The sequence below is a fragment of the Triticum aestivum genome, chromosome 3B, assembly GCF_018294505.1.
Source record: "Triticum aestivum cultivar Chinese Spring chromosome 3B, IWGSC CS RefSeq v2.1, whole genome shotgun sequence".
Classification (NCBI taxonomy): domain Eukaryota; kingdom Viridiplantae; phylum Streptophyta; class Magnoliopsida; order Poales; family Poaceae; genus Triticum; species Triticum aestivum.
In genome coordinates, this window is record NC_057801.1 from 13581543 (window position 1) to 13599559 (window position 18017).

General features: G+C 40.7%; 1 long non-coding RNA gene across 1 annotated transcript; it reads right to left on the reverse strand.

The window, feature by feature from the left end:
- Positions 1–14630: 14630 nt before the first annotated feature.
- LOC123064334 (uncharacterized) lies at positions 14631–16019 on the reverse strand. The gene is made up of 2 exons (XR_006430681.1): positions 15503–16019; positions 14631–14975 (listed from the first exon to the last, which is right to left on the reverse strand). It is a non-coding gene; the product is annotated as an uncharacterized lncRNA (long non-coding RNA).
- Between the last annotated feature and the right edge of the window lie 1998 nt (positions 16020–18017).

Genomic DNA, 18017 nt, shown 5'->3' on the forward strand with positions numbered 1-18017 from the left:
TGCTGGGGTTGCTTGATTTGGGGAGTAGGTTGTGTGGCCAGGTTCCTATGTTCTTATGATGGGCTGTATGATCATATTAGAGTGGCATGTCGTGCATCAGAAATATGTGATATTTTTATTTTTTTATTTTTTTGAGATCTGAAGTAGACAAGTCTACTCAGAAGGACTAGGATATTCAGATATCAGTAGGGATCGTAAACTAGTCGGAACATCTGCAGTCAACCGAATATCTCCTACACTCCTAGTCAGTGCAGCCAGATTGTGTGCCAGGGAGTTTCTGCTTCTCTCCGCGTACCTGACAGAGCTCTCCGAGAAGGAACACATAGCCTGACGGATATCCATCATGGTGCCGTAGCAGGGGCAGCGCGTGGGGGTCTGCATCGACAGTTCCTTGACAGTGAATAGGCTGTCCGTCTCGATGATTACATTGGCATTTGAATCTTGGCCAGCTCCTGGATGCCGACAAGGACGGCTCTAGCCTCGGCCTCTTCCACGCTACAGCACCAGCACCAGCGGAGAGGAGTACACAGCCCCTAGAGTCACGGGCAACCAGCACCAGCGGAGCTTTCACCTGTTTCAGCCAAATAAGCCGCATCAGTGTTGAGTTTGACAGTTTCATGCATTGGAGGGCTCCACTTTATGTCTTTGGCAGGTGGCAATCCCGGTGTGGTCACCTCCCTGATGCAGGTGTTCTTCCCTCCCATCCACTCAACTGAAGTTTCTGCATTTTTCAGCTCCTCCTCATACTGTTTTAGGAAAAGAACAGACCGACCGATTGTTTCCTTGCCGTCCTTGCGCACACAATCTTCCCGGAGAAACCAACAGCGCCAGATAGGCAGCATGATTTTTGCTCGCATGTCCTCATTTGCAGAGTCCAGGAGCACTTGTAGCTAATCATCACCTGTGTGCCTGAATTTTTGTTCTGGCGGCAGATTCCAGGATCCTCTCATGGCTGATCTTAGGCCCCTACTCTTTGTGCACATGATCACTGCATGGTACTCGTCCTCAAGAGTTCTTTTCCACTTGTTTTCCTTTGTTGCTAGGGTGTTCGTGGCCACCCTCCATCCAAAGATTCTTATCTTCCCAGGGACTTTGGTTTTCCAGATTAGGTCCCATATGCTACGATCATTTGGATCCTTTGAAGAATTTGATGGGTTCTGGACCATCTGGGGAAGCCCAGCAGAGAACTATGTGATATTATACCGTTACGGGGACGGGACGCAACGAGACCGTCCGACCGCGACACCGGGACGGTCTCGTTGCGTCCCGGGGACGAGAACACTGAAGTGCAGATTCTTTTATCATTTCTGTACAGCGAAAACACTGAAAAATCGTGATATGCCTGTTATATATATATATATATATATATATATATATATATATATATATATATATATATATTCTAGTCTCTTTAGCTGTGCAATACCGTGCTGAAAGTAATGAACTTGTTTTCTGAAGGTTAATGGCTAAGACGCGACAAGAAGCGATCAACATGTTCCTAGAACAGGTTGCATCTGCAGAGAAGCTTCGCCCAGAGACCGACCCAGAAGTTGTCTTCTTCAAGAGGTACTGCATAGCGCTCTACTGGAGACCCGATGGGATGCTACCCTGTCATGTCTGCCAGGAAGACAACCCCAGAAACACTCCCATGTACATTGATGAAACTAATGTAAGTGTCCTGATTCAATAGTAGTTGACCCCCCAACCATTGTATGTTTACTAATTCTTGTGGTTTCCTTTTTAGATGAAGTCTCACTGCAAACTCCAGCATCGTAAGGCTACCATCAAGTGCACTGAGCAGAAATGCACAGTTCTATTCAACTCACTGGCCGACAAAGAATTGCATGAATTTTACTGCCATAAGAAATGCCTTCCATGTTAACATTTCTCTGTACCGTGTCATTGCCGAATTAGTTATTCCTCTGCCTCATACCTGTTTTTTCATTAAAAGGTAACAACAATGCCTTCCATGTTATTGGGTCTAGTGGGCACTAGCCACGATCCTCCGCGGTAGCAATTTACAAGAGATATGTTGGGTCTGAGTGCCTGAGAAGAGAGCTGGGAACTAGATACAAAATGTCTCATTGCTAGTCCATTTGCCTTTCCATAGAGATTTAGTTTCATCGTACCCCCACCTGAACACAAGTATTCCCCCCCTTCCATATGCATGAATGAGTTTGCTGATCTGCGACCAGGCTCTCATTTTCCTGGATTTTTCATGTTATTAACACTAGAGTGCTCCGCCATAATCCACTGCTCATGGCATGTCAGGAGAGATGAGTAGCCGATGGACATTTTTTTTAGATCAACAGGGAGAGCTCCCTGGCTCCATTGCATAGAAGCCCGAAAATAAGACGGCTTGTTTTGTTCAGTACAGAAAGGAAACTAGCTAGATGAAAACGAAAATAGACGCACCACTACTTTGGTGTTTACAGCTTATTACAGAGTGCCAGGAAAACGGATAACCCAACAGGGGAAACTAAAAGGGAAACAAGCTAACCAAGATAAGAATGCAGAAAACTGCAAGTTGCCCCGAAGCAAAGCTACGCCAGCAGCTGAGGGGTTGGGGGTAGCGGCGAGTAGACGATCTCCAGTGTAGACGTAGGGCTCAACAGCCTCTGCCCACCATGCATGAAGGTAGATGGGTAACCACTGATATCATCTTGCTCCTTCACCCCCACTCCAATTGTGCATGTCTTCCCAGCAAGCCTTGCAAGTGGAGGCAGAACTGATCCATCTGTTCCAACATGTGGTCCTTGTAAAGGAGACGCCATTTCCTGAGCGTTCTTAAAATCATTGACCAAACCTGATTCAAAGAAAGCCAGACAGCACCGTTGAAAACTATGTTATTTCCGTGTTTCCACAGGGACCACAAAAGAGGCAGCTACAACAGAGTTAGTTGTATCCATCTTCATGCCAGCAACCCAGCAAGAAGACATCAATTCCACAGAAGTGCCTACTTGTTTAGAGAAAAAGGAACTAATTTCTTCCCAAACAAGCTTGGCTATTGAACAATAAAAAAAGAGATATTGCACACTCTCATGTTCTAAGCAGAAAACACACTCCACAGGTTTCCCCATATTTCTCTTTTGTAGGTTGTCCCTTGTCATAATTTTGTTATAAGCAACTAACCACAAGAAGATATGTATCCTGGGAGGTACCACAAGCTTCCAGACAGCAGGTATCAAAACAGGAGTGACCCTCCTATAGTTGATAATTGCATATAGAGAACTTGAGGAGTAGGTCCCTGAAGCAGTGTACTACCACACCAGGGAGTCAGTATCCTCTGAATAAGAGATACTATTAACAATGGTCTCTAGCTCAAACCATTTATCCATCATAGGTGAGAAGGCTCCCCTGAAAGTGAGCTTTAGGGTTACCCCATCCCACACTTGTCTGGCAGTTTGCCCCTGTTCTCTACACATGACATATAAATCCCAGAATTGGATGGAAAGTGGTGATGATCCAAAAACAGCAATTTTCCCCAAATCTAATTTTATTATCATCTCCCAATGCCCATTTGTATCCAAATTTGGCTGCCTTAGAGGCCCACACCACCCCTTTCCAAAAGGTTGATGCATATTTGTCTTGGATACAGAAAATATTTGGCACTGGTTTGTATTTATCAACTACAGTCTTCCAAATCTTCCCCTCATCAGACATGTATCTATTCACCCAAGCACCCAACAAACATATATTAAGGTCATGAATGTTAGGAATGCCTAAGCCTCCAAAATCTTTTTTCATGGAGACTAAAGGCCAGTTTGCTAGGTGCATTTTCCTATGGCCCTCAAAATCATTCCTTAGGCAGTTTGCCATCTGGGTGTTAATCATATTTACTGCCCACTTGGGGAGTTTGAAAAAGGAAAGAAGATAAATGGGAATGCTAGCAAGGCAGGTCTTAATCAGGACAAGTCTAGCAGCATAGGAGAGTAACTTATCTCTCCACCCTGCAATCCTCTTCAGGATTTTATTTATAAGAGGTTGGATATCCTCCCTAGACAATTTCTCAAAATGCAAAGAGACTACTAAGTATTTAATAGGGAAATTACCTAATGGACAGCCAAAGATATCTACAAAGGCATCAACCTCATTGGCTTCTAAATTCAGAGGGATCATCTCACTCTTGATATAATTGATCCTCATAGCAAACACTTGCTCAAAACAGGTTAAAACCCATTTCAGGTTTGTGGCCATGGAAGGATCACCATCCACAAACAGGATGGTGTCATCAGCATATTGCAAGCTGATGACACCTCCAGGGCAGAGGTCATGAGCAAGGCCCTTGAGTTAAATGCTTATCAGAAGATTTGATAAACATCCTAGTCAAAACATCTACCACTAAATTGAAAAGCAAAGGGGACAGAGGGTCCCCTTGCCTTAGTCCCTTGCCGATGAACAAATTCTGTTAAAAGGCAATCATTCTGTATCTTTAGATTCTTAATTCCAAGCCCTTCATCAAAAGGCCAATAAGCTTGGTCCCAAGCTACTAAACAGTCACTCCCACTAGATTTCTTTTATCCTTTACACAAGAATGATTGTCTGAGCTTGTCAATCTCATCAATAATATGTCGAGGGAGCTTTATGCAGGACATAAATAAGTGGGGATAGCCGTTAGAACTGATTTGATGAGAGTGAGCCGACCTCCTTTGGTAAGAAGCCCAACAAGAAACTTCTTAATCTCTTACCAACTGCAGAAATAACAGGATTTCAGGTAGTTGATTCTCAATCCCCTGGTGTTGGCGAAGGCATCCAAAATCTCTTTAAGGAATCTGGCTCGAACTATATCTCCTTCCAACACAATTAACATATCATTGGTATATTGCAATCTCGGGCACACAATTTGTTCTAAGATGTGTTAAAGTAAAACTTCTAACTTCGATAAAGTCAACTTTGAGTGCCATTGCCATATTCTGTCGATATTACTACTGTTTTTATATTACATTGTCTCATGTAGCAATGCTCTTTTTGGGTGAATTTGCATTTATCTTGACCATATGCTTTTACTTATCTATGTAGGTTGGTGGATCCTTTGATGGTGTGGTGGTGGATCCTTTGACAGAAGACCCGGATGTGTATATATTGTGGAGTTCTTTTATTGGTTGCCAAAGATTCTCGACTGTTATGTGGTACTGCAGTTCCCGTTGTCCTTTCCCGCTCCAAGAACATATGCAGGCAGGATTTTCGAGACCACGTATGCATGATCGGCGCGTTGAGTATTGTATATTTTTGTTACTCGATGCATGAAACTTTGGATATGTCGTACAAATCCGTCGAATGTTACTGACTTGATGATTTCATCATAAATAGTTGATAGTAGCAGATGGTCCATATCTTAATTCGAGACTTATTCACATAGTGACAGATGACCCACATCTTAGGTTGAAACTTATTCGTTAATGAAGAATATCATTTCACGATGTGTGGTGAGCTATGTGAAATGTTGAGTTCGTTGCATGATACCAAATGCTAATGCTATCACAGTTTGTGGTTTTATGAAATTTTTGGCCTTGCACTTTTGCTTGAGTTGGCAATGAAAAAGAACGTCCGTGTGTCCATGTGGGTGAACAGGCCGCTTCCAGCTGCTGCTTCCAAATGCCTTTTTTCTTTTTTCTTTTTCTTTGGCAAATGATAATGCTTCCATTGCTTTGCTTTCTTCTGGGGGATGAGACAAGTTATGGAAACACGGGGAGAGGTGGAAGAGGAACGAGAAGGTTTTTGTTTTTGACCCGGAAGATTGTTGCCGTCGACGATGATTGAGTTAAGATGAGTGAACTATTTTGTGTATGATCTGCCTCTTGCAGCCTCGAGGGCGGCGGTGGAGTAGGCAATTCCACTGTGCCCCATCCGCCACTCCCTTGGCTGGTGGGCGGCAAGGACAGACGGTTCTGGGCGTTGACGATGACGAGATTGGGAGGGGAGTTGATAAGGGCTCAATCCCTTCGTCGCTGAATCTGACTATATAGAAGAAGGGGGATTTAGATCTTTTGCCGCACTTTACATGGGGTTTCATGATTTGCCTTGGGGTTTCGCTGATGCCGGTAGAAGCTTATCTCTTTCCAGCAGCTTGCCGGGGTATGCATAATGAAATTTTAGAGCTGTGCCCGGTAAATGGCTTGCTTGAACGAGTAGCTAGCATCCCACACATTTGTTGACTAAATCAACTACTTCTACGCTTGTCGTGGGCCATAGAAGCCCGCACGATAGGCCTTGCTCACCAGGGTCCGAGGAGCCGCGTGGTGCTCGCAAGTGTCGGAATGAACCTCCATAACTCCGTGTTCTCAATTTGCACCACTTCAAAGGCCACAGGATATATGCAATCATTTGGATCAATCCCAATAGCAGTCAATAGAATGCCTCCAAACTGAGTTTTCAGATGACAACCATCGACAAAGGCCACACGATATATGTAATCATTCGGATCAATCCCAATAGCAGTCAATAGAATGCCTCCAAACTGAGTTTTCAAATGACAACCATCGACAAATATTACAGGCCTACAAGCAGACAAAAATCCCCTCTTGCAAGCATCAAACGAGAAGTAACACTTCTGGAACATTCCATCGCCGGCAACTTCAATGAAAAAAGTACTCCCAGGATTCTGCTGCATAGTCCCATAACTTCCTGTATTGTGCTATTTCATCCCCATATATTGTGTTCAATGCAATTTTCCTTGCTCTCCATAGCTTCTGCCTATGAATCCTCATATTCCACTCTTGTTGAATCAATCCTCCTAAACCCTTGATTGACATTTTCTCATCTGCTCTGATCTTCTCAACATATTTCTCTGCTATGTATCTTGCCGTAAAGGCTCTCACTTGCCACTTCTTGCTACAAGTGTGCTCATCTTTGATCGTCTTTACCATAATTCCCTTTGTTCTGTTGTCATACGACGCATACAAATACCATGGGCAGCCATCGGTACACTTTGCTCCAATCCTTGTTTTACCATTTTTTGGAAATGTTATGCCTAGTCTCTCCTTGCAACTATACTCCCTAATTGCCTTCCTAGCTAGTTCTATTGACGAGAAAACCTGCCCAACATGAAACTTGGGCTCATGCAGATCTTCTTCTGTGAAATGCCTGAATTTGAACTTCATTTCCTCATTGTCTGACTCTGGCATTTCAAGCTTTTCATCTTCAGAATTGTCATCTTCAACTATCTTCTTCCCTTTCATTTTGCCCTTCTTCTCATCACCAGCAGCATGTGACTCATCCATCACCAAATCCTCGTCCCCATCCTGCAGGTCATAGTCACTGTCCACAAGCTCTTCTGGATCATAATCAGAGTCATCACTGTCATAATCACACTCTTCGTCTTCTTCCTCCTCAATGATAGCTCTTTTGCTTCTTCTGCTTCTGCTGTCACTGCTTGTTCCTTCACAAGTACTATCACCTGCATACATGCACCAGAACATTTGTGTTCTCCTCTACAACAACACGGCTATGCTGAACAGTACTTCCCTCTCTGCTACTCTTTTGTGGATTGATCACAAGAGGCAGATGAGTGCGAGGGTTTGCAACCACATCATCCCATCCTCCTCCACCATAGCTATCCTCATGATTCAGATAAAACATGAGATATTTGTACCCCTCTCTGACCACTTCCTTAATAATGTTTGTATCATTGTTTCTTGACAACAATTTTAGCCCACCTTCATTCATTTGCATGCCAGGCAACAACAAGTAAATAGCAATTCTCCCAGCAGTCTCATACCCCAAGTGCTCTATAAAATCATACAACATCTGCATACAAGCTTCACTAGCATCACAGAAATCATAGCACACTTTGCGGCCATTCAGATATGCCCTGTTACTTCCACTGCCATGATAAACTCCCCCAAATATGAACTCCGCAGTAAAGAGATCACCGCCTTCTTGTGTTAAATGCACAAGAAACAGAGTTTTAGACGGCTCATGATGAAACCTTGATTTTGTGTAAACCATAAGCAAACCAGTGCATAAAAGTCATACATCTTCTTTACTAAGCTAGCTCAATTTCGAATGCTACAGTTCTTAACTTTTCTTTGTGTATAGCAGCAAAACTGTACCATCCTAATACCAGTAGCGTTAAATTAAATTATTGTATTTGTTAACTTGGTTAAAGCCACTGCGGTCACCTATTCCAAGAAATTATTCGGCCCATTGGGGTCAATTCACCGTGTTTCTGCCTGTGTGGATGACTGACTAAGGTCAACATTTTGTTTAGAACATCACATACATAACCGAATGGAATTAAAAGTAGTGACCAGCTGAGCAGTTCATACATGTCCTTAATCAAGGGTACAGTCTTTGTAAATGGCATGAAAACTAGGATGATCAGCAGCAGCAGCCTATGAATTTATACTTGATACAAAGCTAGCTATGGAGTATATACAAGTGATTTTAGGGTCTCTATAGAGGGAAACTTGGTGGCATACTTTTTTTTGTAGTAGTAAATTAGTTCCAACACAAATAAAACTCAAAACAGTTTTCAAACTTGCGCTGAAAAGAGATTCGTGTAAAACTGACACTTTCAGACAGCTGATGTACAGCAGAGCAACAGTGCAGAGACAAAATTACAAAATAAATATTCCTTGAGCTTTTGGGATGCACTGTCAAATTTCTGGATTATTCCACCACAAACAAAAATAGAAAAAAATAAATAGATGACACCCCTTCTCCTGCCTTTGTATGGGTGGCATCGGCGCCGCTCACATCAATAGATGCAACGCCTTGGCCTCCCTTCGAGATCCGCCGCTGACTGTCACCCACGGGCCGCAATCTCCGCCGCCGATCAAAACCCTCCTCCGCCCCAGGCTATGTAGTTCTCGGAGTAAATTGCACCTATGGTCCTTGTACTAGTTGGCATGTAACACAACGGTCCTGCAACTCGTGAAATGCTCCAATACGGTCCTCGAAGATGGAAATACGTCATACGTACGGTCCTGCCTACGTCTCCTGATATGCACAGTACCAAATGAATATGCAGTACAGATACAGAACCCACATGTCAGCATGCGAAAGAGGAAAAAGTTGGAAAAATAAATTGCAAGCTGGGATTAGAACCCGACACCTCCTGCCAAATTGACAACACAAGCTAGCCAAATGACCAAGCTGAGCTACCCGCGTAACGAAAATAGCTCCTTTTTTTAGACAAGCATAGCGAATAGCTAGAACGCTACTATTGTGCTGATGCATTTTCTTACGATTTCTTTTTTATATTCTCCTAGGTTTGTGTCCATTTTCCCCATATAAAAAAATATAATTATTATTAATATACAATGAGCTGTATATTTAAATCTTTATTACTCCCTCTGTTCCTAAATATAAGTCGTTATACAGATTCCACTATGAAACACATACGAATGTATATAAATGCATTTTAGAGTGTAGATTCACTCATTTTACTCCGTATGTAGTCCATAGTGGAATCTCTACAAAGACTTATAATTAGGAACGGAGGGAGTATATCTTAAATATTGTGTTTCATGAACTTTTTCTAAAATTTGTACGAATATAAAAAAGAAATGAAAGAAAAATATATTTATCTTCATTCAGGACCACAAGCATGCACAAGTATTATGTATCCTCACTGTATTTTTAAATTACATAATTATATGAAAAATACAACATGTATTTTGAATAATGTTCAACATGATTTTATAAAATGGTTATCTTTTGCCCTATTATTTGCCCAACAACCGTTTTTGTTTCGTCCAAGTTTGTGTTTATTTCTGATCTTAAATTAGGTAGACAAGCTCGAACAATTGTTGTGTCTTCAATGTATTTTTCTAAAAATGAAAAATTATTTAAAAATTTGACAACATGTTGAGCAATAGTTAACGTGTTTTGAAAATTATTGTGTAATAATAATTTCTAGAAATGTATTTAAAATGTTTAACTTGTATGTGTTTCCTCATATATAAGACTAATTTTACACTATTGTTTTAATGCACGTGAAATAGTGCATGACGAACATTTTTCAAAAACATGTCGACAATTTTAACACACCTCCAACATTTTCCAAAAAACTATTGTTGAACATTTTTTTCTCATATGCACAAGCATTTCTCTTAATTTTCATGACGAATGCAATTTTTCCTTACAATTGTTTTTTTTCAAATGGGAAACATAAAAATGAACTTGAGCTTGAATTATTATTTTTAAAAAGAAACTGGTAGAAAACGGACGCCATGATAATTCCTTGAAGAGTCTATTAAATAGTGGGAAGTGATTTTCCCTTAAAAAAACGAGAGCCAGACCTCCCGTGCTAACATGTGGAGCCCGCACATGTGGTGTATGCTGATGTGGCATTGGTCGGATGACCGCGCCTATAGAAAGCGTAGCCAGGACCGTACATGTGACGTATTCTCGTCTTCAAGGACTGTATTGGAGCATTCCACAAGTTTCAGGACCATCTTGTTACACGCCAACTAGTATGAGGACCGTAGATGTAATTTACTCATAGTTCTCGGGAAAGAACTACTCCCTCTGTGAGTTAATATAAAAACGTTTATAAATTACTAAAATAGTGATCTAAACGCTCTTATATTAGTTTATTTATGAAGGGAATACCCACGAACAGAGGCCTAGGAAATTCTCGGGGGTCGATCGATGGAAACAGAGGTCAGTTGGTTTGGCTGGACCAACTCCAATCGCTGACGTGGCAGGGGGTGAAAGGGCCCAATGTATAACAGAATGTACACAGGACTGTGTCTGTTACATATTTGCAAGTCTCGGGACCGTATTAGAGCATTTTTCGACTACGAGGATGGTTTGTTACAGACCAGCGAGTACAAGGATGAAACATGCAATTTACTCGTAGAAGTAGAAATACAGCTCCCTCGTGCTCGGCGTAAGCGGTAGCGCAACGTACACAATCCGTCATGCCTCCGTTTGGTCCTTGGGTAACTCCTTGCGCTGTATGAGTAGGTAGTAGAGATAGGCGAGGATGGGCTCGGTCCTTGGAATTCCCTAGCTGACGCTCACTGCGTAGAACTGTCGGGGTTTCGCACACCGATCGATCGACTTGGGCCGACCCATTAGAATCGTTCCACCGATCCCGGTTTTGGGAACCTGCTGGAAGGTTCCAGCCGGTTTTTCCTCGTTTTGGGAACCTTCTAGTAGGTTCCTGAACCCGTTTTTTCTTTTCTTTTTCCGATTTTATTTCTTTCTTTTTTCCTGTTTGTTTATTCTTTTCTCTCTTTTTTCGTGTTCTTTTTTCCTTTTTTGTGTTTTCGGAAAAATGATCTTAAATTTCAAAAAATGTTTTGATTTATCATCAAAATGTTCTTTTTTTTCTTTCCCTTCTCTTTTTTGTTTCTTTTCGAAAAAATTAGAAATAAAAAAATCATTTTTCTAAAATGTTCGTGTTTTTGAAATTATGTTCGGAAATTCAAAAACTGTTCGTGATTACAAGCTTTGTTCTTATATTCAAAAATAAATCGCGATTACAAAATTTGTTCTCAAATTTCTAAAAGTGTTCGTGTTTTTAATTCATATTTTTCAAAAAAGTTCAAAAACCTGGAAATTTGTTCACTTATTTAAAAAAATGTTCTGGGTTTTAAAAATTGTTCGTTTTTTCAATTGTGTTCTTTTACGATATTACTCTATTTTTTTAATAAAATTGTTTGTTTTTTCCAAAAAAGATTCTTGTTTTTTAAAAAATGTTCAATTTTTTTTAAAAAAAATCGCAATTTAAAATGTGCATATTTATAAAAATGATTTTCTTTATGCTTTTCGAAAAATGTTTTGAAATTACAAAATTCGTTCACATTTTTTAAAACTATTTTTATGAAAATGTTCGCTACAATGTCAATTCACAACTGTCCAAGCTGGTTAGCTACAGTACAGATCTCTGCAGGCTGGTCCACTGCAGTGCCAGCCTTTTTTTAGAGAAGGCCGGTTGTTACAGTGCGGTCCGCTACAGTGTTGATCGCTACAGGCGCTTGCTCCCACTTCACTCGCTACGTCACCAATGGGCCGGCCCAGTCGTGGCGCACCTTGTGCGAAGGGGCAACTGTTTGACGCAATGAGCGTCGTATAGGTTCTCCCTCGGTCCTTGCCGGGGGATGATAACCACCATGATCTCATGGGCCGATGAGGTAACCTCCAATTTCGAGCCCCCGGTTACGCCAGTGTCATGTTCTATGTTCATGGGCACCACGTGGCCGGGGTCGAAAGCCCCGGTCTCGATGACCAATTTATGTCCGATCTGTAGCTTCACAAACGGCTTCAACAAGCGCTCAAGGCTTAAGTTCTTCATCAATGCAAGCTATGGGTGGAAGGAGTGCGTGAAGGAATAAATCAATTATATTTTCTTGCGAATAGGAATAAATCAATTAGGAAGGAAGAATAAAGTTTAGAAACTTATTATATTTTTCTAAAGGAAATTTGGCTCACTGGACTATTATACCGTCACTTGTTATTAAATTATTGACACAAAAGGAAATATACTTTGTTGAAACTCTTTCTTCTGGGTTTTATATAAAGAGGAAACAAAGACATGGTTTACTAACCGAATACATTAATGCATGCTCTTGAAACAAGCTTCACATCAATGGAATAGCAGAACACATGGCTTTCTAGAGGAAGCAAATTAAGTAGTCATCTACAAATGTAAGTGTAAACTATTTTGCCTTACTATTATACTATATGTTAATGCTTTTTTTTGTTTTTGTTTTTTGCAACAATAAAGTCACGTTGATGGAAGTGAAAGCTTGGTTATCTTATAACTTTCATATGAAAGGCATGTTTGAAACTTTCGATTTTTTGGTTATCTTATAACTTTCATACGGAGGAAGGAGCACAAAGCGCTAAAATTCATTCAGCTCAATAGCATTGATTTATTTGTGTAATAATAATAATATGGTGCAGGTTCACTAACTAGAGTAAGAAATTACTTTCAAACATGTTTACACATGAACTTCATATATTGATCACTATGTTTCAGCCAAGTGAGAGATGTTGGAATGTCCTTGAAGATGTAATCAAATCATATTTGACATGGTAAGATCAAAGATGACATAAATCAGTTTGCCGTTATCCTTTTTTTATAGTAACACTTTAGAGGCTGTGGCTTTCACATTGAAAAGATTAGCATCGAATCTGTTGTAATGACGACATGGTATGGTAGGCCAAATCATGTTTTATCTTTTCTTAACTTTTGGAATTTAAGACATGCGTGAAGTGTTTATAACCCTTTTCCAAATCAGATAAGTGTTAGTTCATAGGTTATCCCAAATTGTTGGATATTCCTCTGTCACTATGCCAAGGCAAAGTATTTGTCACAAAGAGCGGTATTTATGTGGCTTTCATCATTTATTCAACATGTTTATTATTTATTTAGCTCAACATGAAATTATTCATATACTAATGTTTGTGATGGAGAATAATTGATGCAGAATTTCACTCAAGAAAGTAATACTGAAGGTGTCAAGGACAACTCTAATGGAATATAATAGAGGAATTAATAGGGGTCGACTCTACTGAACATGTATGTATTTTTTCCGAGACATCACAAGGTGGGAGAATTGGGTTTGCTTTGCAGCACCGGCTCTGTGCACACCCACATGATTAAGATCGAAAGTTGATCTCGCACATACAATCTAACCATGACACATACTCGCATATATGTGCTAGGGACTGGTATATATTTAGACTAAAAAAACTAACATGGTTTATCATGGTTGGTAACATTGCTCGGAGTTATACGGATCTTTCTAAAAACAGATGGAATAATAAAACACCTGAAAGTGGAGACAGGTCGCTGCTTTCTAGCCTTAATATGCATTGTGAAAGCCACCGTAGAAAAGATAGAGGAATTAGATGGTATATCGGATACAGTTTGACTAATTCACATCTACATGTTTTTTAAGGATGTCACATATAAGCTCCCACAAATATATAATGCAACAACAAGAAATAAAAAAAAGTAGGACAAAAAAATAGACCACAAACAGAGTGGACATGAGCTTAGATATGACATAACTATGTCACATCTAGATGTGTCCTAAACAGACCCTGTCGGATAACCTATAATTCAACAGGATGCGTCCTGGACAGAGCGCGGAGGCGCCCATGACACGGATCTACTAGGTGGCGGCCCTGGTGGGTGCCGGTGGCCTGGTGGATGCGCGAGGTGGCCAGTGGACATGGATGACACAGAATTAGTAGATCGGACGATAGCCGCTCGTCGGCAAGGCGCACACCGGCAAAGACGAGCAACTCATCAAGGGTGCGCCCGCGAGGTGTTCGAGAGAATGCCTAAAAGAGATGAATGAGTTGATGGAGGAGAGAGAGTGCTGACAGGTGGGCCCACCTGTCATAACAGCCAAGTATGTCATAATTACTATTAATGTTGCGCGCCGGTTTTTAGCAAAATTCTAGATCAAAAGTGGGTTTTAGACAATGTGGTAGTTTCTGAGACCAACACATGTAAAGTGGTACAGTAGTTTTTTTGTTAAATACTACACTGGAGGTTTCGTGTGTTTGAACAATTTGATCTTCACCGTACCTTTGTTTGTTGGCATATGAACCATAAGAGGTTTGCTGCCACTGCGTAATCAACATCGACTTGTCGTATAGTAAATGAAAAGAATAAAAACGCTTCCATCTTGCACGTTAATGATACACTGCAACTCAGCACATGACTGCCAATTAAAAACGGATCCAACATGCATTTTCTCTATGCAGCACCAAGACAATCTCTTGCAGCTATTTTCCAAGTAACAATTGACAGCTAAGTGGCACAATTGTCCTCATGTTCACTGCGCATACAAATTTTTTGAAGCTAAATTATAGTACAATCATTACTATGTCTTCTTCACAGGCCAGGATATGCAGAAACACCAGACTATTTCTGGAGTAAATTATTTATGACAAGCAAGAGCATTCTCTTCCCACAAACATACTGTCTTCTTCGCAGAACAACTACACCAGAATAGTTCTGGAGTAAATTATTTATGACAAGCAAGAGCATTCTCTTCCGAGACCTGTCAGTTTGGAAAAATCACCGGTAAGCATGACATATAAAGTATCATTTTGTGCAAAGCAAAAGGAGAGTATTTGTGTATGTGCACGCGAATTATGCACTGAATTAGATAGTGAGGGTAAAAACTGGGAGACAAATGGCATCCTACTACAAGTGGGCATGAAGAATTAGCAACAGAGAAAACTTCTGTAAACTCTTTGTAATTAAAAGTAGTAGTATTATGTTGTATATATTATGGCAAACATGACAGCACCTCCCAACTGATACTACAAAAATTGCTGGCTGTCAACAGTGTCAACAGATGAAAAATCACCACCCCTTCTGAAATTAGAATTATAGTAGTATGGATGAAAGACCCTGTGAATGCATCATATCTTCTTTTAACATACCATGGAAGAGTTGCAAAATACAAACAGATACTCAAAAACAAAGAATCAAGAAATCAAACCATATCAGCTTACACATCAATAATAAGAAACCAAACAAAGGTAAATATAGATAACTACTAGTATGTGCAACAATACATACCTATTTATGGATCTTATTAAAACTTGGAGTGATCCATACGGGAATTGGCCAATTCAACCATGGTTGAGGAGATACAACATCAGTGGCACTTAAATCCTCCAAATCTAGTATTCCAACATCCCGACGATTGTCTTTCGAATCTATCAGCCAATACTCGTCATCGTCCGTAAAATAGACATGGTTCCGCAGAAGCCCTGGGTAGTCCTGTGTGGAAAGGCAACAAGTATAGTTGTGCCCGATGAACAACGCGTAATCCCCCAACGTCCGCACACGAACTATCTGCTGCTTGTCAAGGTCAGTCATGTACACCTCAATATCAACTGTATGCATCTCTTCTTGCTCCCCCCTTGTTTTCCTCTTGACCCTCCATATTTGCAGCACACTGCCACATGATGTCTTGGATAGGTATCCATTATATGCCACGAATGGCGAAGTTTCCTTGAAAATCATATCCCGGGTGGCACAAGAACCTTGGATGGCATAGCGATACATCCCGCCGAGGAGATCCATGGCGTAGAGCGCATGAAGGAGCCATTCCTTACCGGTGTTCACGAAGGAATCCATTGCTGGCAGTTTCCATACATTAGACATTTCTCTGTACAAATCCCGACCACGTTGGCACCTTAAAAACGGGTGGAAATTATCTTCTACCTCCAATCCACACACCGGGCAACCACTTATCGTTTCCAAACCAATTTTGTTCTTGTTCTTCCATGTTGGGAGGGCATCCGTCGCCATTCCCCAAGCAAAATTGCGGATCGTCGGCGGCACATTACTCTTCCATATAAGTTTCCAGCAGCTTCTGCCCCCAGAGCTCGAGGTACTGCTAGAAGCCAAATTTGCACCATGAACTTCATGAAAAGCAACCTGATAAGCTGATTTGACAGAAAAAAATCCCATTTTTACTCAGCCCCCAAGCGATCACGTCCTCGTCCAACCTACACTAGTGCAGAACCGGACAATAGCACCGGTTCGTAAGGCCCTTTAGTGCCGGTTCCATAACCGGCACTAAAGTGTGGTCACTAAAGCCTCCCCCCCCTTTAGTACCGGTTCTGCACGAACCGGTGCTAAAGGGAAACCACGTGGCACGAGCCAGCTCCGGGGGCCTGGAGTCCTTTAGTACCGGTTGGTAACACCAACCGGTACTATAAGGTTTGGGGGTTTTTAGTTTTATGATTTCTTTTTCATTTAATTTTGTGTTTCCATTTTAATTCTTTTTCGTTTGCTGGTATTTTACGACACTACACATTGTAAACGTTATGCATATATATATATATATATATATATATATATATATATATAAATAGAATTTCTAGTAGAACCAATCATCGAGTTCAACATGATTGTCATGATACTATAAGCGTTCATATATAACACCACAAAAGCAAATCACTTAAGTTCAGAACGAAGAACACGGACATGAAAGGCCAAGTACTAATTAAGAGCAGCATGAAGAACTAGCTAAATCACTCCTGCTAGCTACTCTCTCTCTGGTAAAATAGCATAGAACATGTATAGCTCTCCTGATTGATCATACTGGAGCATGCCGATGAACCTGTCTCCTAATCGTGGGCTGCGCTTCTCATTGCTGCCCCCTAGCACTTCTCTGCGATCATTAACAATTTTCCTCCAATCTTTCACTATTAAGCATTCATCGCTTCTAGAAATCCTGAATGCATTCATGTGCAATGCAGGATATCTTGGCCTTAAGCTAACAATTGACATCTGACCTTTAGTCTCGATCCCCTGAGGCACAACTGTCATTGGGAGTCCCTGTTGAAGAACATCGTATAGTACTTAATTAATATACTCAGCAATGAAAGTTTAAAAAAAAATATGTATGCAAAATATGCACTGAGGATAAATAGTAAATATCTTACCATCATTCCAAAAAGATGTGACCGTAGTTCAATACCATCACTATTGGTCGCACGTTTTGAGTACTAACATTTCCAAGTGCAGGAAAAAAATTTGTCTTGACAGTATGAAGATCCTCAAGCCATGAAACATAATGACTTATCTCCTCGCAGTTTAGTTCAGCTCCGGGACAGTAGAAGGTCCTGTCTACCAAGCGCCGGACATGTTTGGTTGAATGGAGATAAGCTGTCAATAGAAATTAGTTGTCAGTTATTTTTGAAATAAGCAATATCAAAGACAAAAATATATTTGAGAAGAATTCACATAATGATAGAACTGGAGGCGTCTGCACATCGACACATATGTCTCTATTACCTTCAATATCATCTTCTGGACGAATATCAAAGGTGATAACCATACCAGGCTCAAATGCATAAGCCTTGCATAGTGCTTGCCAAGTTTTGCATTCAAAATAGGTGTACGTGTGTGCATTGTATACTTTGACGTTGAAAGTATAACCATCATGCTCAGTTTTCAGCTAAGCTTTCTTTACCTCCATAGTTTCCATATCTTTGAAACCTATCTTATCCAAGACAAAAATTCTTGCATGGCATGGGATGCGCTAGTAGAATAGTGAAAATTAAAAATTATAAGTCAG